Source organism: Scyliorhinus torazame, chromosome 29, assembly GCF_047496885.1.
Source record: "Scyliorhinus torazame isolate Kashiwa2021f chromosome 29, sScyTor2.1, whole genome shotgun sequence".
Classification (NCBI taxonomy): Eukaryota; Metazoa; Chordata; class Chondrichthyes; order Carcharhiniformes; family Scyliorhinidae; genus Scyliorhinus; species Scyliorhinus torazame.
In genome coordinates, this window is record NC_092735.1 from 43,086,212 (window position 1) to 43,111,283 (window position 25,072).

The following is a 25,072-nucleotide window of genomic DNA, read 5'->3' on the forward strand; positions in this document are numbered from 1 at the left end:
CGAAACAAGACGAAAGAAGGGTGAATGAGAGCAAAACGAGACAAAGGAGGGTGAAAGAGGGCGAAGCGAGACGAAGGAGCATGAAAGAGAGCGAAACGAGATGAAGGAGGGTAAAAGAGAGCGAAACGAGACGAAAAAGTGTAAAAGAGAGCGAAACGATACGAAGGAGGGTGAAAGAGAGCGAATCGAGACGAAGGAGGGTGAAAGAGAGCGGAACGAGATGAAGGAGGGTGAAATAGAGCGAAACGAGAAGAAGGAGGGTGAAAGAGAGCGAAACGAGACGAAGGAGGGTGAAAGAGAGCGAAACGAGATGAAGGAGGGTGAAAATGAGCGAAACAAGACGATGGATGGTGAAAGAGAGCGAAACGAGAGGAAGGAGGGTGAAAGAGAGCGAAACAAGACGATGGTGGGTGAAAGAGAGCGAAACGAGAGGAAGGAGGGTGAAAGAGAGCGAAACGAGACAAAGGAGGGTGAAAGAGAGCGAAATGAGACGAAGGAGGGTGAAAGAGAGCGAAACGAGACGAAGGAGGGTGAAAGAGAGCGAAACGAGACGAAGAAAGGTGAAAGAGAGCGAAACGAGACTTGGAGGGTGAAAGAGAGCGAAAGGAGATGAAGGAGGGTGAAAGAGAGAGAAACGAGACGAAGGAGGGTGAAAGAGAGCGAAACGAGAAGAAGGAGGGCGAAAGAGAGCGAAACGAGACGAAGGAGGGTGAAAGAGAGCGAAACGAGATGAAGGAGGGTCAAAGAGAGCGAAACGAGATGAAGGAGGGTGAAAGAGAGTGAAACGAGATGAAGGAGGGTGAAAGAGAGAGAAACGAGACGAAGGAAGGTGAAAGAGAGCGAAACGAGACGAAGGAAGGTGAAAGAGCGAAACGAGACAAAGGAGGGTGAAAGGTAGCGAAACGAGATGAAGGAGGGTGATAGAGAGCGAAACGAGTTGATGGAGGGTGAAAGAGAGCGAAACGAGACGAACGAGGGTGAAAGAGGGCGAAGCGAGACGAAGGCGGGTGGAACAGAGTGAAACAAGATGAAAGAAAGGTGAAAGAGAGCAAAACGAGACGAAGGAGGGTGAATGAGGGCGAAGCGAGACGAAGGAGCATGAAAGAGAGCGAAACGAGATGAAGGAGGGTAAAAGAGAGCGAAACGAGACGAAAGAGTGTAAAAGAGAGCGAAACGAGACGAAGGAGGGTGAAAGAGAGTGAAACGAGACGAAGGAGGGTAAAAGAGAGCGGAACGAGACGAAGGAGGGTGAAAGAGAGCGAAACGAGAAGAAGGAGGGTGAAAGAGATCGAAACGAGATGAAGGAGGTTGAAAGGGAGCGAAACGAAATGAAGGAGGGTGAAAGAGAGAGAAACGAGACGAAGGAAGGTGAAAGAGAGCGAAACGAGACGAAGGAAGGTGAAAGAGAGCGAAACGAGACAAAGGAGGTTGAAAGGGAGCGAAACGAAATGAAGGAGGGTGAAAGAGAGCGAAACGAGACGATGGAGGGTAAAAGAGAGCGAAACGAGAGGAAGGAGGTTGAAAGAGAGCGAAACGAGACGAAGGAGGGTGAAAGAGAGCGAAACGAGATGAAGGAGGGTGGAAGAGAACGAAACGAGACGAAGGAGGGTGAAAGAGAGAGAAACGAGACGAAGGAAGGTGAAAGAGAGCGAAACGAGACGAAGGAAGGTGAAAGAGAGCAAAACGAGACAAAGGAGGGTGAAAGGGAGCGAAACGAGATGAAGGAAGGTGAAAGAGAGCGAAACGAAATGAAGGAGGGTGAAAGAGGGCGAAACGAGACAAAGGCGGGTGGAACAGAGCGAAACAAGACGAAAGAAGGGTGAATGAGAGCAAAACGAGACAAAGGAGGGTGAAAGAGGGCGAAGCGAGACGAAGGAGCATGAAAGAGAGCGAAACGAGATGAAGGAGGGTAAAAGAGAGCGAAACGAGACGAAAAAGTGTAAAAGAGAGCGAAACGATACGAAGGAGGGTGAAAGAGAGCGAATCGAGACGAAGGAGGGTGAAAGAGAGCGGAACGAGATGAAGGAGGGTGAAATAGAGCGAAACGAGAAGAAGGAGGGTGAAAGAGAGCGAAACGAGACGAAGGAGGGTGAAAGAGAGCGAAACGAGATGAAGGAGGGTGAAAATGAGCGAAACAAGACGATGGATGGTGAAAGAGAGCGAAACGAGAGGAAGGAGGGTGAAAGAGAGCGAAACAAGACGATGGTGGGTGAAAGAGAGCGAAACGAGAGGAAGGAGGGTGAAAGAGAGCGAAACGAGACAAAGGAGGGTGAAAGAGAGCGAAATGAGACGAAGGAGGGTGAAAGAGAGCGAAACGAGACGAAGGAGGGTGAAAGAGAGCGAAACGAGACGAAGAAAGGTGAAAGAGAGCGAAACGAGACTTGGAGGGTGAAAGAGAGCGAAAGGAGATGAAGGAGGGTGAAAGAGAGAGAAACGAGACGAAGGAGGGTGAAAGAGAGCGAAACGAGAAGAAGGAGGGCGAAAGAGAGCGAAACGAGACGAAGGAGGGTGAAAGAGAGCGAAACGAGATGAAGGAGGGTCAAAGAGAGCGAAACGAGATGAAGGAGGGTGAAAGAGAGTGAAACGAGATGAAGGAGGGTGAAAGAGAGAGAAACGAGACGAAGGAAGGTGAAAGAGAGCGAAACGAGACGAAGGAAGGTGAAAGAGCGAAACGAGACAAAGGAGGGTGAAAGGTAGCGAAACGAGATGAAGGAGGGTGATAGAGAGCGAAACGAGTTGATGGAGGGTGAAAGAGAGCGAAACGAGACGAACGAGGGTGAAAGAGGGCGAAGCGAGACGAAGGCGGGTGGAACAGAGTGAAACAAGATGAAAGAAAGGTGAAAGAGAGCAAAACGAGACGAAGGAGGGTGAATGAGGGCGAAGCGAGACGAAGGAGCATGAAAGAGAGCGAAACGAGATGAAGGAGGGTAAAAGAGAGCGAAACGAGACGAAAGAGTGTAAAAGAGAGCGAAACGAGACGAAGGAGGGTGAAAGAGAGTGAAACGAGACGAAGGAGGGTAAAAGAGAGCGGAACGAGACGAAGGAGGGTGAAAGAGAGCGAAACGAGAAGAAGGAGGGTGAAAGAGATCGAAACGAGATGAAGGAGGTTGAAAGGGAGCGAAACGAAATGAAGGAGGGTGAAAGAGAGAGAAACGAGACGAAGGAAGGTGAAAGAGAGCGAAACGAGACGAAGGAAGGTGAAAGAGAGCGAAACGAGACAAAGGAGGTTGAAAGGGAGCGAAACGAAATGAAGGAGGGTGAAAGAGAGCGAAACGAGACGACGGAGGGTGAAAGAGAGCGAAAGGAGTCGAAGGAGGGTGAAAGAGACTGGAACGAGACGAAGGAGGTTGAAGGAGACCGAAACGAGACGAAGGAGGTTGAAAGAGAGCGAAACGAGACGAAGGAGGGTGAAAGAGAGCGAAACGAGAAGAAGGAGGGTGAAAGAGAGCGAAACGAGAGGAAGGAGGGTGAAAGAGAGCGAAACGAGACAAAGGAGGGTGAAAGAGAGCGAAATGAGACGAAGGAGGGTGAAAGAGAGCGAAACGAGACGAAGGAGGGTGAAAGAGAGCGAAACGAGACGAAGAAAGGTGAAAGAGAGCGAAACGAGACTTGGAGGGTGAAAGAGAGCGAAAGGAGATGAAGGAGGGTGAAAGAGAGAGAAACGAGACGAAGGAGGGTGAAAGAGAGCGAAACGAGAAGAAGGAGGGCGAAAGAGAGCGAAACGAGACGAAGGAGGGTGAAAGAGAGCGAAACGAGATGAAGGAGGGTCAAAGAGAGCGAAACGAGATGAAGGAGGGTGAAAGAGAGTGAAACGAGATGAAGGAGGGTGAAAGAGAGCTAAACGAGACGAAGGAGGGTCACAGAGAGCGAAACGAGATGAAGGAGGGTCAAAGAGAGCGAAACGAGATGAAGGAGGGTGAAAGAGAGTGAAACGAGATGAAGGAGGGTGAAAGAGAGCTAAACGAGACGAAGGAGGGTCACAGAGAGCGAAACGAGACGAAAGAGGGTAAAAGAGAGCGAAACGAGAAGGTGGAGGGTGAAAGAGAGCGAAACGAGACGAAGGAGGGTGAAAGAGAGCGAAACGAGACGAAGGAGGGTGCAAGAGAGCTAAACGAGACGAAGGACAGTCAAAGAGAGCGAAACAAGACGGTGGAGGGTGAAAGGGAGCGAAACGAGACGAAGGAGGGTGAAAGAGAGCGAAACGAGACGAAGGAGGGTGAAAGAGAGCGAAACGAGATGAAGGAGGGTGGAAGAGAGCGAAACGAGACGAAGGAGGGTGAATGAGAGAGAAACGAGACGAAGGAAGGTGAAAGAGAGCGAAACGAGACGAAGGAAGGTGAAAGACAGCGAAACGAGACAAAGGAGGGTGAAAGGTAGCGAAACGAGATGAAGGAGGGTGATAGAGAGCGAAACGAGTTGATGGAGGGTGAAAGAGAGCGAAACGAGACGAACGAGGGTGATAGAGGGCGAAGCGAGACGAAGGCGGGTGGAACAGAGTGAAACAAGATGAAAGAAAGGTGAAAGAGAGCAAAACGAGACGAAGGAGGGTGAAAGAGGGCGAAGCGAGACGAAGGAGCATGAAAGAGAGCGAAACGAGATGAAGGAGGGTAAAAGAGAGCGAAACGAGACGAAAGAGTGTAAAAGAGAGCGAAACGAGACGAAGGAGGGTGAAAGAGAGCGAAACGAGAAGAAGGAGGGTGAAAGAGATCGAAACGAGATGAAGGAGGTTGAAAGGGAGCAAAACGAAATGAAGGAGGGTGAAAGAGAGAGAAACGAGACGAAGGAAGGTGAAAGAGAGCGAAACGAGACGAAGGAAGGTGAAAGAGAGCGAAACGAGACAAAGGAGGTTGAAAGGGAGCGAAACGAAATGAAGGAGGGTGAAAGAGAGCGAAACGAGACGACGGAGGGTGAAAGAGAGCGAAAGGAGTCGAAGGAGGGTGAAAGAGACTGGAACGAGACGAAGGAGGTTGAAGGAGACCGAAACGAGACGAAGGAGGTTGAAAGAGAGCGAAACGAGACGAAGGCGGGTGGAACAGAGTGAAACAAGATGAAAGAAAGGTGAAAGAGAGCAAAACGAGACGAAGGAGGGTGAAAGAGGGCGAAGCGAGACGAAGGAGCATGAAAGAGAGCGAAACGAGATGAAGGAGGGTAAAAGAGAGCGAAACGAGACGAAAGAGTGTAAAAGAGAGCGAAACGAGACGAAGGAGGGTGAAAGAGAGCGAAACGAGAAGAAGGAGGGTGAAAGAGATCGAAACGAGATGAAGGAGGTTGAAAGGGAGCAAAACGAAATGAAGGAGGGTGAAAGAGAGAGAAACGAGACGAAGGAAGGTGAAAGAGAGCGAAACGAGACGAAGGAAGGTGAAAGAGAGCGAAACGAGACAAAGGAGGTTGAAAGGGAGCGAAACGAAATGAAGGAGGGTGAAAGAGAGCGAAACGAGACGACGGAGGGTGAAAGAGAGCGAAAGGAGTCGAAGGAGGGTGAAAGAGACTGGAACGAGACGAAGGAGGTTGAAGGAGACCGAAACGAGACGAAGGAGGTTGAAAGAGAGCTAAACGAGACGAAGGAGGGTCACAGAGAACGAAACGAGACGAAAGAGGGTAAAAGAGAGCGAAACGAGACGGTGGAGGGTGAAGGAGAGCGAAACGAGACGAAGGAGGGTGAAAGAGAGCGAAACAAGACGAAGGAGGGCGAAAGAGAGCGAAACGAGAGGAAGGAGGGTGAAAGAGATCGAAACGAGATGAAGGAGGGTGAAAGAGAGCTAAACGAGACGAAGGAGGGTCACAGAGAGCGAAACGAGATGAAGGAGGGTCAAAGAGAGCGAAACGAGATGAAGGAGGGTGAAAGAGAGTGAAACGAGATGAAGGAGGGTGAAAGAGAGCTAAACGAGACGAAGGAGGGTCACAGAGAGCGAAACGAGACGAAAGAGGGTAAAAGAGAGCGAAACGAGAAGGTGGAGGGTGAAAGAGAGCGAAACGAGACGAAGGAGGGTGAAAGAGAGCGAAACGAGACGAAGGAGGGTGCAAGAGAGCTAAACGAGACGAAGGACAGTCAAAGAGAGCGAAACAAGACGGTGGAGGGTGAAAGGGAGCGAAACGAGACGAAGGAGGGTGAAAGAGAGCGAAACGAGACGAAGGAGGGTGAAAGAGAGCGAAACGAGATGAAGGAGGGTGGAAGAGAGCGAAACGAGACGAAGGAGGGTGAATGAGAGAGAAACGAGACGAAGGAAGGTGAAAGAGAGCGAAACGAGACGAAGGAAGGTGAAAGACAGCGAAACGAGACAAAGGAGGGTGAAAGGTAGCGAAACGAGATGAAGGAGGGTGATAGAGAGCGAAACGAGTTGATGGAGGGTGAAAGAGAGCGAAACGAGACGAACGAGGGTGAAAGAGGGCGAAGCGAGACGAAGGCGGGTGGAACAGAGTGAAACAAGATGAAAGAAAGGTGAAAGAGAGCAAAACGAGACGAAGGAGGGTGAAAGAGGGCGAAGCGAGACGAAGGAGCATGAAAGAGAGCGAAACGAGATGAAGGAGGGTAAAAGAGAGCGAAACGAGACGAAAGAGTGTAAAAGAGAGCGAAACGAGACGAAGGAGGGTGAAAGAGAGTGAAACGAGACGAAGGAGGGTAAAAGAGAGCGGAACGAGACGAAGGAGGGTGAAAGAGAGCGAAACGAGAAGAAGGAGGGTGAAAGAGATCGAAACGAGATGATGGAGGTTGAAAGGGAGCAAAACGAAATGAAGGAGGGTGAAAGAGAGAGAAACGAGACGAAGGAAGGTGAAAGAGAGCGAAACGAGACGAAGGAAGGTGAAAGAGAGCGAAACGAGACAAAGGAGGTTGAAAGGGAGCGAAACGAAATGAAGGAGGGTGAAAGAGAGCGAAACGAGACGACGGAGGGTGAAAGAGAGCGAAAGGAGTCGAAGGAGGGTGAAAGAGACTGGAACGAGACGAAGGAGGTTGAAGGAGACCGAAACGAGACGAAGGAGGTTGAAAGAGAGCGAAACGAGACGAAGGAGGGTGAAAGAGAGCGAAACGAGAAGAAGGAGGGTGAAAGAGAGCGAAACGAGACGAAGGAGGGTGAAAGAGAGCGAAACGAGATGAAGGAGGGTCAAAGAGAGCGAAACGAGATGAAGGAGGGTGAAAGAGAGCGAAACGAGATGAAGGAGGGTGAAAGAGAGCTAAACGAGACGAAGGAGGGTCACAGAGAACGAAACGAGACGAAAGAGGGTAAAAGAGAGCGAAACGAGACGGTGGAGGGTGAAGGAGAGCGAAACGAGACGAAGGAGGGTGAAAGAGAGCGAAACAAGACGAAGGAGGGCGAAAGAGAGCGAAACGAGAGGAAGGAGGGTGAAAGAGATCGAAACGAGATGAAGGAGGGTGAAAGAGAGCGAAACGAGACGAAGGAGGGTGAAAGTGAGCAAATCGAGACGAAGGAGTGTAAAACAGAGCGAAACGAGACGAAGGAGGGTGCAAGAGAGCTAAACGAGACGAAGGAGGGTCAAAGAGAGCGAAACAAGACGGTGGAGGGTGAAAGAGAGCGAAACGAGACGAAGGAGGGTGAAATAGAGCGAAACGAGACGAAGGAGGGTGAAAGAGAGCGAAACGAGATGAAGGAGGGTGGAAGAGAGCGAAACGAGACGAAGGAGGGTGAAATAGAGAGAAACGAGATGAAGGAAGGTGAAAGAGAGCGAAACGAGACGAAGGTAGGTGAAAGAGAGCGAAACGAGAGGAAGGAGGGTGAAAGAGAGTGAAAGGAGTCGAAGGAGGGTGAAAGAGAGCGGAACGAGACGAAGGAGGGTGAAAGAGAACGAAACGAGACGAAGGAGGGTGATAGAGAGTGAAACGTGACGAAGGAGGGTGAAAGAGGGCGAAACGAAACGAAGGCGGGTGGAACAGAGCGATACAAGACGAAGGAGGGTGAAAGAGAGCGAAACGAGACGAAGGAGGGTGAAAGTGAGCAAAACGAGACGAAGGAGTGGAAAACAGAGCGAAACGAGACGAAGGAGGGTGCAAGAGAGCTAAACGAGACGAAGGAGGGTCAAAGAGAGCGAAACAAGACGGTGGAGGGTGAAAGAGAGCGAAACGAGACGAAGGAGGGTGAAAGAGAGCAAAACGAGACGATGGAGGGTGAAAGAGAGCGAAACGAGAGGAAGGAGGGTGAAAGAGAGCGAAACGAGACGAAGGAGGGTGAAAGAGAGCGAAACGAGATGAAGGAGGGTGGAAGAGAGCGAAACGAGACGAAGGAGGGTGAAATAGAGAGAAACGAGACGACGGAAGGTGAAAGAGAGCGAAACAAGATGAAGGAAGGTGAAAGAGAGCGAAACGAGACGAAGGAGGGTGAAAGAGAGCGAAACGAGACGAAGGAGGGAAAAGAGCACGAAACGAGACGAAGGAGGGGGATAGAGAGCGAAAGGAGTCGAAGGAGGGTGAAAGAGAGCGAAACGAGAAGAAGGAGGGTGAAAGAGAGCGAAACGAGACGAAGGAGGGTGAAAGAGAGCGAAACGAGATGAGGGAGGGTCAAAGAGAGCGAAACGAGATGAAGGAGGGTGAAAGATAGCGAAACGAGATGAAGGAGGGTGAAAGAGAGCGAAAGGAGTCGAAGGAGGGTGAAAGAGAGCGAAACGAGAAGAAGGAGGGTGAAAGAGAGCGAAACGAGACGAAGGAGGGTGAAAGAGAGCGAAACGAGATGAAGGAGGGTCAAAGAGAGCGAAACAAGATGAAGGAGGGTGAAAGAGAGCGAAACGAGATGAAGGAGGGTGAAAGAGAGCTAAACGAGACGAAGGAGGGTCACAGAGAGCGAAACGAGACGAAGGAGGGTAAAAGAGAGCGAAACGAGACGGTGGAGGGTGAAAGACAGCGAAACGAGACGAAGGAGGGTGAAAGAGAGCGAAACAAGACGAAGGAGGGCGAAAGAGAGCGAAACGAGAGAAAGGAGGGTGAAAGAGAGCGAAAGGAGTCGAAGGAGGGTGAAAGAGAGCGGAACGAGACGAAGGAGGGTGAAAGAGAACGAAACGAGACGAAGGAGGGTGATAGAGAGTGAAACGTGACGAAGGAGGGTGAAAGAGGGCGAAACGAAACGAAGGCGGGTGGAACAGAGCGAAACGAGACGAAGGAGGGTGAAAGAGTGCAAAACGAGACGATGGAGGGTGAAAGAGAGCGAAACGAGAGGAAGGAGGGTGAAAGAGAGCGAAACGAGACGAAGGAGGGTGAAAGAGAGCGAAACGAGATGAAGGAGGGTGGAAGAGAGCGAAACGAGACGAAGGAGGGTGAAATAGAGAGAAACGAGACGAAGGAAAGTGAAAGAGAGCGAAACGAGACGAAGGAAGGTGAAAGAGAGCGAAACGAGACGAATGAGGGTGAAAGAGAGCGAAAGGAGTCGAAGGAGGTTGAAAGAGAGCGAAACGAGAAGAAGGAGGGTGAAAGAGAGCGAAACGAGACGAAGGAGGGTGAAAGAGTGCAAAACGAGACGATGGAGGGTGAAAGAGAGCGAAACGAGAGGAAGGAGGGTGAAAGAGAGCGAAACGAGACGAAGGCGGGTGAAAGAGAGCGAAACGAGATGAAGGAGGGTGGAAGAGAGCGAAACGAGACGAAGGAGGGTGAAATAGAGAGAAACGAGACGAAGGAAAGTGAAAGAGAGCGAAACGAGACGAAGGAAGGTGAAAGAGAGCGAAACGAGACGATGGAGGGTGAAAGAGAGCGAAACGAGAGGAAGGAGGGTGAAAGAGAGCGAAACGAGACGAAGGAGGGTGAAAGAGAGCGAAACGAGATGAAGGAGGGTGGAAGAGAGCGAAACGAGACGAAGGAGGGTGAAAGAGTGCAAAACGAGACGATGGAGGGTGAAAGAGAGCGAAACGAGAGGAAGGAGGGTGAAAGAGAGCGAAACGAGACGAAGGAGGGTGAAAGAGAGCGAAACGAGATGAAGGAGGGTGGAAGAGAGCGAAACGAGACGAAGGAGGGTGAAATAGAGAGAAACGAGACGAAGGAAAGTGAAAGAGAGCGAAACGAGACGAAGGAAGGTGAAAGAGAGCGAAACGAGACGAATGAGGGTGAAAGAGAGCGAAAGGAGTCGAAGGAGGGTGAAAGAGAGCGAAACGAGAAGAAGGAGGGTGAAAGAGAGCGAAACGAGTCGAAGGAGGGTGAAAGAGAGCGAAACGAGATGAAGGAGGGTCAAAGAGAGCGAAACGAGATGAAGGAGGGTGAAAGAGAGCGAAACGAGATGAAGGAGGGTGAAAGAGAGCTAAACGAGATGAAGGAGGGTGAAAGAGAGCTAAACGAGACGAAGGAGGGTCACAGAGAGCGAAACGAGACGAAAGAGGGTAAAACAGAGCGAAACGAGACGGTGGAGGGTGAAAGAGAGCGAAACGAGACGAAGGAGGGTGAAAGAGAGCGAAACGAGACGAAGGAGGGTGCAAGAGAGCTAAACGAGACGAAGGACAGTCAAAGAGAGCGAAACAAGACGGTGGAGGGTGAAAGGGAGCGAAACGAGACGAAGGAGGGTGAAAGAGAGCGAAACGAGACGATGGAGGGTGAAAAAGAGCGAAACGAGAGGAAGGAGGGTGAAAGAGAGCGAAACGAGACGAAGGAGGGTGAAAGAGAGCGAAACGAGATGAAGGAGGGTGGAAGAGAGCGAAACGAGACGAAGGAGGGTGAATGAGAGAGAAACGAGACGAAGGAAGGTGAAAGAGAGCGAAACGAGACGAAGGAAGGTGAAAGAGAGCGAAACGAGACAAAGGAGGGTGAAAGGTAGCGAAACGAGATGAAGGAGGGTGATAGAGAGCGAAACGAGTTGATGGAGGGTGAAAGAGAGCGAAACGAAACGAACGAGGGTGAAAGAGGGCGAAGCGAGACGAAGGCGGGTGGAACAGAGTGAAACAAGATGAAAGAAAGGTGAAAGAGAGCAAAACGAGACGAAGGAGGGTGAAAGAGGGCGAAGCGAGACGAAGGAGCATGAAAGAGAGCGAAACGAGATGAAGGAGGGTAAAAGAGAGCGAAACGAGACGAAAGAGTGTAAAAGAGAGCGAAACGAGACGAAGGAAGGTGAAAGAGAGTGAAACGAGATGAAGGAGGGTAAAAGAGAGCGGAACGAGACGAAGGAGGGTGAAAGAGAGCGAAACGAGAAGAAGGAGGGTGAAAGAGATCGAAACGAGATGAAGGAGGTTGAAAGGGAGCGAAACGAAATGAAGGAGGGTGAAAGAGAGAGAAACGAGACGAAGGAAGGTGAAAGAGAGCGAAATGAGACGAAGGAAGGTGAAAGAGAGCGAAACGAGACAAAGGAGGTTGAAAGGGAGCGAAACGAAATGAAGGAGGGTGAAAGAGAGCGAAACGAGACGACGGAGGGTGAAAGAGAGCGAAAGGAGTCGAAGGAGGGTGAAAGAGACTGGAACGAGACGAATGAGGTTGAAGGAGACCGAAACGAGACGAAGGAGGTTGAAAGAGAGCGAAACGAGACGAAGGAGGGTGAAAGAGAGCGAAACGAGAAGAAGGAGGGTGAAAGAGAGCGAAACGAGACGAAGGAGGGTGAAAGAGAGCGAAACGAGATGAAGGAGGGTCAAAGAGAGCGAAACGAGATGAAGGAGGGTGAAAGAGAGCGAAACGAGATGAAGGAGGGTGAAAGAGAGCTAAACGAGACGAAGGAGGGTCACAGAGAACGAAACGAGACGAAAGAGGGTAAAAGAGAGCGAAACAAGACGGTGGAGGGTGAAGGAGAGCGAAACGAGACGAAGGAGGGTGAAAGAGAGCGAAACAAGACGAAGGAGGGCGAAAGAGAGCGAAACGAGAGGAAGGAGGGTGAAAGAGATCGAAACGAGATGAAGGAGGGTGAAAGAGAGCGAAACGAGACGAAGGAGGGTGAAAGAGAGCGAAACGACATGAAGGAGGGTGAAAGAGAGCGAAAGTAGTCGAAGGAGGGTGAAAGAGAGCGGAACGAGACGAAGGAAGGTGAAAGAGAGCGAAACGAGACAAAGGAGGGTGAAAGGTAGCGAAACGAGATGAAGGAGGGTGATAGAGAGCGAAACGAGTTGATGGAGGGTGAAAGAGAGCGAAACGAAACGAACGAGGGTGAAAGAGGGCGAAGCGAGACGAAGGCGGGTGGAACAGAGTGAAACAAGATGAAAGAAAGGTGAAAGAGAGCAAAACGAGACGAAGGAGGGTGAAAGAGGGCGAAGCGAGACGAAGGAGCATGAAAGAGAGCGAAACGAGATGAAGGAGGGTAAAAGAGAGCGAAACGAGACGAAAGAGTGTAAAAGAGAGCGAAACGAGACGAAGGAAGGTGAAAGAGAGTGAAACGAGATGAAGGAGGGTAAAAGAGAGCGGAACGAGACGAAGGAGGGTGAAAGAGAGCGAAACGAGAAGAAGGAGGGTGAAAGAGATCGAAACGAGATGAAGGAGGTTGAAAGGGAGCGAAACGAAATGAAGGAGGGTGAAAGAGAGAGAAACGAGACGAAGGAAGGTGAAAGAGAGCGAAATGAGACGAAGGAAGGTGAAAGAGAGCGAAACGAGACAAAGGAGGTTGAAAGGGAGCGAAACGAAATGAAGGAGGGTGAAAGAGAGCGAAACGAGACGACGGAGGGTGAAAGAGAGCGAAAGGAGTCGAAGGAGGGTGAAAGAGACTGGAACGAGACGAAGGAGGTTGAAGGAGACCGAAACGAGACGAAGGAGGTTGAAAGAGAGCGAAACGAGACGAAGGAGGGTGAAAGAGAGCGAAACGAGAAGAAGGAGGGTGAAAGAGAGCGAAACGAGACGAAGGAGGGTGAAAGAGAGCGAAACGAGATGAAGGAGGGTCAAAGAGAGCGAAACGAGATGAAGGAGGGTGAAAGAGGGCGAAGCGAGACGAAGGAGCATGAAAGAGAGCGAAACGAGATGAAGGAGGGTAAAAGAGAGCGAAACGAGACGAAAGAGTGTAAAAGAGAGCGAAACGAGACGAAGGAAGGTGAAAGAGAGTGAAACGAGATGAAGGAGGGTAAAAGAGAGCGGAACGAGACGAAGGAGGGTGAAAGAGAGCGAAACGAGAAGAAGGAGGGTGAAAGAGATCGAAACGAGATGAAGGAGGTTGAAAGGGAGCGAAACGAAATGAAGGAGGGTGAAAGAGAGAGAAACGAGACGAAGGAAGGTGAAAGAGAGCGAAATGAGACGAAGGAAGGTGAAAGAGAGCGAAACGAGACAAAGGAGGTTGAAAGGGAGCGAAACGAAATGAAGGAGGGTGAAAGAGAGCGAAACGAGACGACGGAGGGTGAAAGAGAGCGAAAGGAGTCGAAGGAGGGTGAAAGAGACTGGAACGAGACGAATGAGGTTGAAGGAGACCGAAACGAGACGAAGGAGGTTGAAAGAGAGCGAAACGAGACGAAGGAGGGTGAAAGAGAGCGAAACGAGAAGAAGGAGGGTGAAAGAGAGCGAAACGAGACGAAGGAGGGTGAAAGAGAGCGAAACGAGATGAAGGAGGGTCAAAGAGAGCGAAACGAGATGAAGGAGGGTGAAAGAGAGCGAAACGAGATGAAGGAGGGTGAAAGAGAGCTAAACGAGACGAAGGAGGGTCACAGAGAACGAAACGAGACGAAAGAGGGTAAAAGAGAGCGAAACAAGACGGTGGAGGGTGAAGGAGAGCGAAACGAGACGAAGGAGGGTGAAAGAGAGCGAAACAAGACGAAGGAGGGCGAAAGAGAGCGAAACGAGAGGAAGGAGGGTGAAAGAGATCGAAACGAGATGAAGGAGGGTGAAAGAGAGCGAAACGAGACGAAGGAGGGTGAAAGAGAGCGAAACGACATGAAGGAGGGTGAAAGAGAGCGAAAGTAGTCGAAGGAGGGTGAAAGAGAGCGGAACGAGACGAAGGAAGGTGAAAGAGAGCGAAACGAGACAAAGGAGGGTGAAAGGTAGCGAAACGAGATGAAGGAGGGTGATAGAGAGCGAAACGAGTTGATGGAGGGTGAAAGAGAGCGAAACGAAACGAACGAGGGTGAAAGAGGGCGAAGCGAGACGAAGGCGGGTGGAACAGAGTGAAACAAGATGAAAGAAAGGTGAAAGAGAGCAAAACGAGACGAAGGAGGGTGAAAGAGGGCGAAGCGAGACGAAGGAGCATGAAAGAGAGCGAAACGAGATGAAGGAGGGTAAAAGAGAGCGAAACGAGACGAAAGAGTGTAAAAGAGAGCGAAACGAGACGAAGGAAGGTGAAAGAGAGTGAAACGAGATGAAGGAGGGTAAAAGAGAGCGGAACGAGACGAAGGAGGGTGAAAGAGAGCGAAACGAGAAGAAGGAGGGTGAAAGAGATCGAAACGAGATGAAGGAGGTTGAAAGGGAGCGAAACGAAATGAAGGAGGGTGAAAGAGAGAGAAACGAGACGAAGGAAGGTGAAAGAGAGCGAAATGAGACGAAGGAAGGTGAAAGAGAGCGAAACGAGACAAAGGAGGTTGAAAGGGAGCGAAACGAAATGAAGGAGGGTGAAAGAGAGCGAAACGAGACGACGGAGGGTGAAAGAGAGCGAAAGGAGTCGAAGGAGGGTGAAAGAGACTGGAACGAGACGAAGGAGGTTGAAGGAGACCGAAACGAGACGAAGGAGGTTGAAAGAGAGCGAAACGAGACGAAGGAGGGTGAAAGAGAGCGAAACGAGAAGAAGGAGGGTGAAAGAGAGCGAAACGAGACGAAGGAGGGTGAAAGAGAGCGAAACGAGATGAAGGAGGGTCAAAGAGAGCGAAACGAGATGAAGGAGGGTGAAAGAGAGCGAAACGAGATGAAGGAGGGTGAAAGAGAGCTAAACGAGACGAAGGAGGGTCACAGAGAACGAAACGAGACGAAAGAGGGTAAAAGAGAGCGAAACGAGACGGTGGAGGGTGAAGGAGAGCGAAACGAGACGAAGGAGGGTGAAAGAGAGCGAAACAAGACGAAGGAGGGCGAAAGAGAGCGAAACGAGAGGAAGGAGGGTGAAAGAGATCGAAACGAGATGAAGGAGGGTGAAAGAGAGCGAAACGAGACGAAGGAGGGTGAAAGAGAGCGAAACGACATGAAGGAGGGTGAAAGAGAGCGAAAGTAGTCGAAGGAGGGTGAAAGAGAGCGGAACGAGACGAAGGAGGGTGAAAGAGAACGAAACGAGACGAAGGAGGGTGATAGAGAGTGAAACGATACGAAGGAGGGTGAAAGAGGGCGAAACGAAACGAAGGCGGGTGGAACAGAGCGATACAAGACGGAGGAGGGTGAAAGAGAGCGAAACGAGACGAAGGAGGGTGAAAGTGAGCAAATCGAGACGAAGGAGTGTAAAACAGAGCGAAACGAGACGAAGGAGGGTGCAAGAGAGCTAAACGAGACGAAGGAGGGTCAAAGAGAGCGAAACAAGACGGTGGAGGGTGAAAGAGAGCGAAACGAGACGAATGAGGGTGAAAGAGAGCAAAACGAGATGATGGAGGGTGAAAGAGAGCGAAACGAGAGGAAGGAGGGTGAAAGAGAGCGAAACGAGACGAAGGAGGGTGAAAGAGAGCGAAACGAGATGAAGGAGGGTGGAAGAGAGCGAAACGAGACGAAGGAGGGTGAAATAGAGAGAAACGAGATGAAGGAAGGTGAAAGAGAGCGAAACGAGACGAAGGTAGGTGAAAGAGAGCGAAACGAGACGAAGGAGGGTGAAAGAGAGCTAAACGAGACGAAGGAGGGTCACAGAGAGCGAAACGAGACGAAAGAGGGTAAAAGAGAGCGAAACGAGACGGTGGAGGGTGAAAGAGAGCGAAACGAGACGAAGGAGGGTGAAAGAGAGCGAAACAAGACGAAGGAGGGCGAAAGAGAGCGAAACGAGAGGAAGGAGGGTGAAAGAGAGTGAAAGGAGTCGAAGGAGGGTGAAAGAGAGCGGAACGAGGCGAAGGAGGGTGAAAGAGAACGAAACGAGACGAAGGAGGGTGATAGAGAGTGAAACGTGACGAAGGAGGGTGAAAGAGGGCGAAACGAAACGAAGGCGGGTGGAACAGAGCGATACAAGACGAAGGAGGGTGAAAGAGAGCGAAACGAGACGAAGGAGGGTGAAAGTGAGCAAAACGAGACGAAGGAGTGGAAAACAGAGCGAAACGAGACGAAGGAGGGTGCAAGAGAGCTAAACGAGACGAAGGAGGGTCAAAGAGAGCGAAACAAGACGGTGGAGGGTGAAAGAGAGCGAAACGAGACGAAGGAGGGTGAAAGAGAGCAAAACGAGACGATGGAGGGTGAAAGAGAGCGAAACGAGAGGAAGGAGGGTGAAAGAGAGCGAAACGAGACGAAGGAGGGTGAAAGAGAGCGAAACGAGATGAAGGAGGGTGGAAGAGAGCGAAACGAGACGAAGGAGGGTGAAATAGAGAGAAACGAGACGACGGAAGGTGAAAGAGAGCGAAACGAGATGAAGGAAGGTGAAAGAGAGCGAAACGAGACGAAGGAGGGTGAAAGAGAGCGAAACGAGACGAAGGAGGGAAAAGAGCACGAAACGAGACGAAGGAGGGGGATAGAGAGCGAAAGGAGTCGAAGGAGGGTGAAAGAGAGCGAAACGAGAAGAAGGAGGGTGAAAGAGAGCGAAACGAGACGAAGGAGGATGAAAGAGAGCAAAACGAGATGAAGGAGGGTCAAAGAGAGCGAAACGAGATGAAGGAGGGTGAAAGATAGCGAAACGAGATGAAGGAGGGTGAAAGAGAGCGAAAGGAGTCGAAGGAGGGTGAAAGAGAGCGAAACGAGAAGAAGGAGGGTGAAAGAGAGCGAAACGAGACGAAGGAGGGTGAAAGAGAGCGAAACGAGATGAAGGAGGGTCAAAGAGAGCGAAACAAGATGAAGGAGGGTGAAAGAGAGCGAAACGAGATGAAGGAGGGTGAAAGAGAGCTAAACGAGACGAAGGAGGGTCACAGAGAGCGAAACGAGACGAAAGAGGGTAAAAGAGAGCGAAACGAGACGGTGGAGGGTGAAAGACAGCGAAACGAGACGAAGGAGGGTGAAAGAGAGCGAAACAAGACGAAGGAGGGCGAAAGAGAGCGAAACGAGAGAAAGGAGGGTGAAAGAGAGCGAAAGGAGTCGAAGGAGGGTGAAAGAGAGCGGAACGAGACGAAGGAGGGTGAAAGAGAACGAAACGAGACGAAGGAGGGTGATAGAGAGTGAAACGTGACGAAGGAGGGTGAAAGAGGGCGAAACGAAACGAAGGCGGGTGGAACAGAGCGAAACGAGACGAAGGAGGGTGAAAGAGTGCAAAACGAGACGATGGAGGGTGAAAGAGAGCGAAACGAGAGGAAGGAGGGTGAAAGAGAGCGAAACGAGACGAAGGAGGGTGAAAGAGAGCGAAACGAGATGAAGGAGGGTGGAAGAGAGCGAAACGAGACGAAGGAGGGTGAAATAGAGAGAAACGAGACGAAGGAAAGTGAAAGAGAGCGAAACGAGACGAAGGAAGGTGAAAGAGAGCGAAACGAGACGAATGAGGGTGAAAGAGAGCGAAAGGAGTCGAAGGAGGTTGAAAGAGAGCGAAACGAGAAGAAGGAGGGTGAAAGAGAGCGAAACGAGACGAAGGAGGGTGAAAGAGTGCAAAACGAGACGATGGAGGGTGAAAGAGAGCGAAACGAGAGGAAGGAGGGTGAAAGAGAGCGAAACGAGACGAAGGCGGGTGAAAGAGAGCGAAACGAGATGAAGGAGGGTGGAAGAGAGCGAAACGAGACGAAGGAGGGTGAAATAGAGAGAAACGAGACGAAGGAAAGTGAAAGAGAGCGAAACGAGACGAAGGAAGGTGAAAGAGAGCGAAACGAGACGATGGAGGGTGAAAGAGAGCGAAACGAGAGGAAGGAGGGTGAAAGAGAGCGAAACGAGACGAAGGAGGGTGAAAGAGAGCGAAACGAGATGAAGGAGGGTGGAAGAGAGCGAAACGAGACGAAGGAGGGTGAAAGAGTGCAAAACGAGACGATGGAGGGTGAAAGAGAGCGAAACGAGAGGAAGGAGGGTGAAAGAGAGCGAAACGAGACGAAGGAGGGTGAAAGAGAGCGAAACGAGATGAAGGAGGGTGGAAGAGAGCGAAACGAGACGAAGGAGGGTGAAATAGAGAGAAACGAGACGAAGGAAAGTGAAAGAGAGCGAAACGAGACGAAGGAAGGTGAAAGAGAGCGAAACGAGACGAATGAGGGTGAAAGAGAGCGAAAGGAGTCGAAGGAGGGTGAAAGAGAGCGAAACGAGAAGAAGGAGGGTGAAAGAGAGCGAAACGAGTCGAAGGAGGGTGAAAGAGAGCGAAACGAGATGAAGGAGGGTCAAAGAGAGCGAAACGAGATGAAGGAGGGTGAAAGAGAGCGAAACGAGATGAAGGAGGGTGAAAGAGAGCTAAACGAGATGAAGGAGGGTGAAAGAGAGCTAAACGAGACGAAGGAGGGTCACAGAGAGCGAAACGAGACGAAAGAGGGTAAAACAGAGCGAAACGAGACGGTGGAGGGTGAAAGAGAGCGAAACGAGACGAAGGAGGGTGAAAGAGAGCGAAACGAGACGAAGGAGGGTGCAAGAGAGCTAAACGAGACGAAGGACAGTCAAAGAGAGCGAAACAAGACGGTGGAGGGTGAAAGGGAGCGAAACGAGACGAAGGAGGGTGAAAGAGAGCGAAACGAGACGATGGAGGGTGAAAAAGAGCGAAACGAGAGGAAGGAGGGTGAAAGAGAGCGAAACGAGACGAAGGAGGGTGAAAGAGAGCGAAACGAGATGAAGGAGGGTGGAAGAGAGCGAAACGAGACGAAGGAGGGTGAATGAGAGAGAAACGAGACGAAGGAAGGTGAAAGAGAGCGAAACGAGACGAAGGAAGGTGAAAGAGAGCGAAACGAGACAAAGGAGGGTGAAAGGTAGCGAAACGAGATGAAGGAGGGTGATAGAGAGCGAAACGAGTTGATGGAGGGTGAAAGAGAGCGAAACGAAACGAACGAGGGTGAAAGAGGGCGAAGCGAGACGAAGGCGGGTGGAACAGAGTGAAACAAGATGAAAGAAAGGTGAAAGAGAGCAAAACGAGACGAAGGAGGGTGAAAGAGGGCGAAGCGAGACGAAGGAGCATGAAAGAGAGCGAAACGAGATGAAGGAGGGTAAAAGAGAGCGAAACGAGACGAAAGAGTGTAAAAGAGAGCGAAACGAGACGAAGGAAGGTGAAAGAGAGTGAAACGAGATGAAGGAGGGTAAAAGAGAGCGGAACGAGACGAAGGAGGGTGAAAGAGAGCGAAACGAGAAGAAGGAGGGTGAAAGAGATCGAAACGAGATGAAGGAGGTTGAAAGGGAGCGAAACGAAATGAAGGAGGGTGAAAGAGAGAGAAACGAGACGAAGGAAGGTGAAAGAGAGCGAAATGAGACGAAGGAAGGTGAAAGAGAGCGAAACGAGACAAAGGAGGTTGAAAGGGAGCGAAACGAAATGAAGGAGGGTGAAAGAGAGCGAAACGAGACGACGGAGGGTGAAAGAGAGCGAAAGGAGTCGAAGGAGGGTGAAAGAGACTGGAACGAGACGAAGGAGGTTGAAGGAGACCGAAACGAGACGAAGGAGGTTGAAAGAGAGCGAAACGAGACGAAGGAGGGTGAAAGAGAGCGAAACGAGAAGAAGGAGGGTGAAAGAGAGCGAATCGAGACGAAGGAGGGTGAAAGAGAGCGAAACGAGATGAAGGAGGGTCAAAGAGAGCGAAACGAGATGAAGGAGGGTGAAAGAGAGCGAAACGAGATGAAGGAGGGTGAAAGAGAGCTAAACGAGACGAAGGAGGGTCACAGAGAGCGAAACGAGACGAAAGAGGGTAAAAGAGAGCGAAACGAGACGGTGGAGGGTGAAGGAGAGCGAAACGAGACGAAGGAGGGTGAAAGAGAGCGAAACAAGATGAAGGAGGGCGAAAGAGATTCGAAACGAGAGGAAGGAGGGTGAAAGAGATCGAAACGAGATGAAGGAGGGTGAAAGAGAGCGAAACGAGACGAAGGAGGGTGAAAGAGAGCGAAACGACATGAAGGAGGGTGAAAGAGAGCGAAAGGAGTCGAAGGAGGGTGAAAGAGAGCGGAACGAGACGAAGGAGGGTGAAAGAGAACGAAACGAGACGAAGGAGGGTGATAGAGAGTGAAACGAGACGAAGGAGGGTGAAAGAGGGCGAAACGAAACGAAGGCGGGTGGAACAGAGCGATACAAGACGAAGGAGGGTGAAAGAGAGCGAAACGAGACGAAGGAGGGTGAAAGTGAGCAAAACGAGACGAAGGAGTGTAAAACAGAGCGAAACGAGACGAAGGAGGGTGCAAGAGAGCTAAACGAGACGACGGAGGGTCAAAGAGAGCGAAACAAGACGGTGGAGGGTGAAAGAGAGCGAAACGAGACGAATGAGGGTGAAAGACAGCAAAACGAGATGATGGAGGGTGAAAGCTAGCGAAACGAGAGGAAGGAGGGTGAAAGAGAGCGAAACGAGACGAAGGAGGGTGAAAGAGAGCGAAACGAGATGAAGGAGGGTGGAAGAGAGCGAAACGAGACGAAGGAGGGTGAAATAGAGAGAAACGAGATGAAGGAAGGTGAAAGAGAGCGAAACGAGACGAAGGAGGGTGAAAGAGAGCGAAACGAGACGAAGGAGGGTGAAAGAGAGCGAATCGAGATGAAGGAGGGTGGAAGAGAGCGAAACGAGACGAAGGAGGGTGAAATAGAGAGAAACGAGACGAAGGAAGGTGAAAGAGAGCGAAACGAGACGAAGGAAGGTGAAAGAGAGCGAAACGAGACGAAGGAGGTTGAAAGAGAGCGAAACGAGACGAAGGAGGGTGAAAGAGAGCGAAACGAGTAGAAGGAGGGTGAAAGAGAGCGAAACGAGACGAAGGAGGGTGACAGAGAGCGAAACGAGATGAAGGAGGGTCAAAGAGAGCGAAACGAGATGAAGGAGGGTGAAAGAGAGCGAAACGAGATGAAGGAGGGTGAAAGAGAGCTAAACGAGACGAAGGAGGGTCACAGAGAGCGAAACAAGACGAAAGAGGGTAAAAGAGAGCGAAACGAGACGGTGGAGGGTGAAAGAGAGCGAAACGAGACGAAGGAGGGTGAAAGAGAGCGAAACGAGAGGAAGGAGGGTGAAAGAGAGCGAAAGGAGTCGAAGGAGGGTGAAAGAGAGCGGAACGAGACGAAGGAGGGTGAAAGAGAACGAAACGAGACGAAGGAGGGTGATAGAGAGTGAAACGTGACGAAGGAGGGTGAAAGAGGGCGAAACGAAACGAAGGCGGGTGGAACAGAGCGATACAAGACGAAGGAGGGTGAAAGAGAGCGAAACGAGACGAAGGAGGGTGAAAGTGAGCAAAACGAGACGAAGGAGTGGAAAACAGAGCGAAACGAGACGAAGGAGGGTGCAAGAGAGCTAAACGAGACGAAGGAGGGTCAAAGAGAGCGAAACAAGACGGCGGAGGGTGAAAGAGAGCGAAACGAGACGAAGGAGGGTGAAAGAGAGCAAAACGAGACGATGGAGGGTGAAAGAGAGCGAAACGAGAGGAAGGAGGGTGAAAGAGAGCGAAACGAGACGAAGGAGGGTGAAAGAGAGCGAAACGAGACGAAGGAGGGTGAAAGAGAGCGAAACGAGATGAAGGAGGGTGGAAGAGAGCGAAACGAGACGAAGGAGGGTGAAATAGAGAGAAACGAGACGACGGAAGGTGAAAGAGAGCGAAACGAGATGAAGGAAGGTGAAAGAGAGCGAAACGAGACGAAGGAGGGTGAAAGAGAGCGAAACGAGACGAAGGAGGGAAAAGAGCACGAAACGAGACGAAGGAGGGGGATAGAGAGCGAAAGGAGTCGAAGGAGGGTGAAAGAGAGCGAAACGAGAAGAAGGAGGGTGAAAGAGAGCGAAACGAGACGAAGGAGGGTGAAAGAGAGCGAAACGAGATGAAGGAGGGTCAAAGAGAGCGAAACGAGATGAAGGAGGGTGAAAGATAGCGAAACGAGATGAAGGAGGGTGAAAGAGAGCGAAAGGAGTCGAAGGAGGGTGAAAGAGAGCGAAACGAGAAGAAGGAGGGTGAAAGAGAGCGAAACGAGACGAAGGAGGGTGAAAGAGAGCGAAACGAGATGAAGGAGGGTCAAAGAGAGCGAAACAAGATGAAGGAGGGTGAAAGAGAGCGAAATGAGATGAAGGAGGGTGAAAGAGAGCTAAACGAGACGAAGGAGGGTCACAGAGAGCGAAACGAGACGAAAGAGGGTAAAAGAGAGCGAAACGAGACGGTGGAGGGTGAAAGACAGCGAAACGAGACGAAGGAGGGTGAAAGAGAGCGAAACAAGACGAAGGAGGGCGAAAGAGAGCGAAACGAGAGAAAGGAGGGTGAAAGAGAGCGAAAGGAGTCGAAGGAGGGTGAAAGAGAGCGGAACGAGACGAAGGAGGGTGAAAGAGAACGAAACGAGACGAAGGAGGGTGATAGAGAGTGAAACGTGACGAAGGAGGGTGAAAGAGGGCGAAACGAAACGAAGGCGGGTGGAACAGAGCGAAACGAGACGAAGGAGGGTGAAAGAGTGCAAAACGAGACGATGGAGGGTGAAAGAGAGCGAAACGAGAGGAAGGAGGGTGAAAGAGAGCGAAACGAGACGAAGGAGGGTGAAAGAGAGCGAAACGAGATGAAGGAGGGTGGAAGAGAGCGAAACGAGACGAAGGAGGGTGAAATAGAGAGAAACGAGACGAAGGAAAGTGAAAGAGAGCGAAACGAGACGAAGGAAGGTGAAAGAGAGCGAAACGAGACGAATGAGGGTGAAAGAGAGCGAAAGGAGTCGAAGGAGGTTGAAAGAGAGCGAAACGAGAAGAAGGAGGGTGAAAGAGAGCGAAACGAGACGAAGGAGGGTGAAAGAGTGCAAAACGAGACGATGGAGGGTGAAAGAGAGCGAAACGAGAGGAAGGAGGGTGAAAGAGAGCGAAACGAGACGAAGGCGGGTGAAAGAGAGCGAAACGAGATGAAGGAGGGTGGAAGAGAGCGAAACGAGACGAAGGAGGGTGAAATAGAGAGAAACGAGACGAAGGAAAGTGAAAGAGTGCGAAACGAGACGAAGGAAGGTGAAAGAGAGCGAAACGAGACGATGGAGGGTGAAAGAGAGCGAAACGAGAGGAAGGAGGGTGAAAGAGAGCGAAACGAGACGAAGGAGGGTGAAAGAGAGCGAAACGAGATGAAGGAGGGTGGAAGAGAGCGAAACGAGACGAAGGAGGGTGAAAGAGTGCAAAACGAGACGATGGAGGGTGAAAGAGAGCGAAACGAGAGGAAGGAGGGTGAAAGAGAGCGAAACGAGACGAAGGAGGGTGAAAGAGAGCGAAACGAGATGAAGGAGGGTGGAAGAGAGCGAAACGAGACGAAGGAGGGTGAAATAGAGAGAAACGAGACGAAGGAAAGTGAAAGAGAGCGAAACGAGACGAAGGAAGGTGAAAGAGAGCGAAACGAGACGAATGAGGGTGAAAGAGAGCGAAAGGAGTCGAAGGAGGGTGAAAGAGAGCGAAACGAGAAGAAGGAGGGTGAAAGAGAGCGAAACGAGTCGAAGGAGGGTGAAAGAGAGCGAAACGAGATGAAGGAGGGTCAAAGAGAGCGAAACGAGATGAAGGAGGGTGAAAGAGAGCGAAACGAGATGAAGGAGGGTGAAAGAGAGCTAAACGAGATGAAGGAGGGTGAAAGAGAGCTAAACGAGACGAAGGAGGGTCACAGAGAGCGAAACGAGACGAAAGAGGGTAAAACAGAGCGAAACGAGACGGTGGAGGGTGAAAGAGAGCGAAACGAGACGAAGGAGGGTGAAAGAGAGCGAAACGAGACGAAGGAGGGTGCAAGAGAGCTAAACGAGACGAAGGACAGTCAAAGAGAGCGAAACAAGACGGTGGAGGGTGAAAGGGAGCGAAACGAGACGAAGGAGGGTGAAAGAGAGCGAAACGAGACGATGGAGGGTGAAAAAGAGCGAAACGAGAGGAAGGAGGGTGAAAGAGAGCGAAACGAGACGAAGGAGGGTGAAAGAGAGCGAAACGAGATGAAGGAGGGTGGAAGAGAGCGAAACGAGACGAAGGAGGGTGAATGAGAGAGAAACGAGACGAAGGAAGGTGAAAGAGAGCGAAACGAGACGAAGGAAGGTGAAAGAGAGCGAAACGAGACAAAGGAGGGTGAAAGGTAGCGAAACGAGATGAAGGAGGGTGATAGAGAGCGAAACGAGTTGATGGAGGGTGAAAGAGAGCGAAACGAAACGAACGAGGGTGAAAGAGGGCGAAGCGAGACGAAGGCGGGTGGAAAAGAGTGAAACAAGATGAAAGAAAGGTGAAAGAGAGCAAAACGAGACGAAGGAGGGTGAAAGAGGGCGAAGCGAGACGAAGGAGCATGAAAGAGAGCGAAACGAGATGAAGGAGGGTAAAAGAGAGCGAAACGAGACGAAAGAGTGTAAAAGAGAGCGAAACGAGACGAAGGAAGGTGAAAGAGAGCGAAACGAGACGAAGGAGGTTGAAAGAGAGCGAAACGAGACGAAGGAGGGTGAAAGAGAGCGAAACGAGTAGAAGGAGGGTGAAAGAGAGCGAAACGAGACGAAGGAGGGTGACAGAGAGCGAAACGAGATGAAGGAGGGTCAAAGAGAGCGAAACGAGATGAAGGAGGGTGAAAGAGAGCGAAACGAGATGAAGGAGGGTGAAAGAGAGCTAAACGAGACGAAGGAGGGTCACAGAGAGCGAAACAAGACGAAAGAGGGTAAAAGAGAGCGAAACGAGACGGTGGAGGGTGAAAGAGAGCGAAACGAGACGAAGGAGGGTGAAAGAGAGCGAAACGAGAGGAAGGAGGGTGAAAGAGAGCGAAAGGAGTCGAAGGAGGGTGAAAGAGAGCGGAACGAGACGAAGGAGGGTGAAAGAGAACGAAACGAGACGAAGGAGGGTGATAGAGAGTGAAACGTGACGAAGGAGGGTGAAAGAGAGCGAAACGAGTAGAAGGAGGGTGAAAGAGAGCGAAACGAGACGAAGGAGGGTGAAAGAGAGCGAAACGAGATGAAGGAGGGTCAAAGAGAGCGAAACGAGATGAAGGAGGGTGAAAGAGAGCGAAACGAGATGAAGGAGGGTGAAAGAGAGCTAAACGAGACGAAGGAGGGTCACAGAGAGCGAAACGAGACGAAAGAGGGTAAAAGAGAGCGAAACGAGACGGTGGAGGGTGAAAGAGAGCGAAACGAGACGAAGGAGG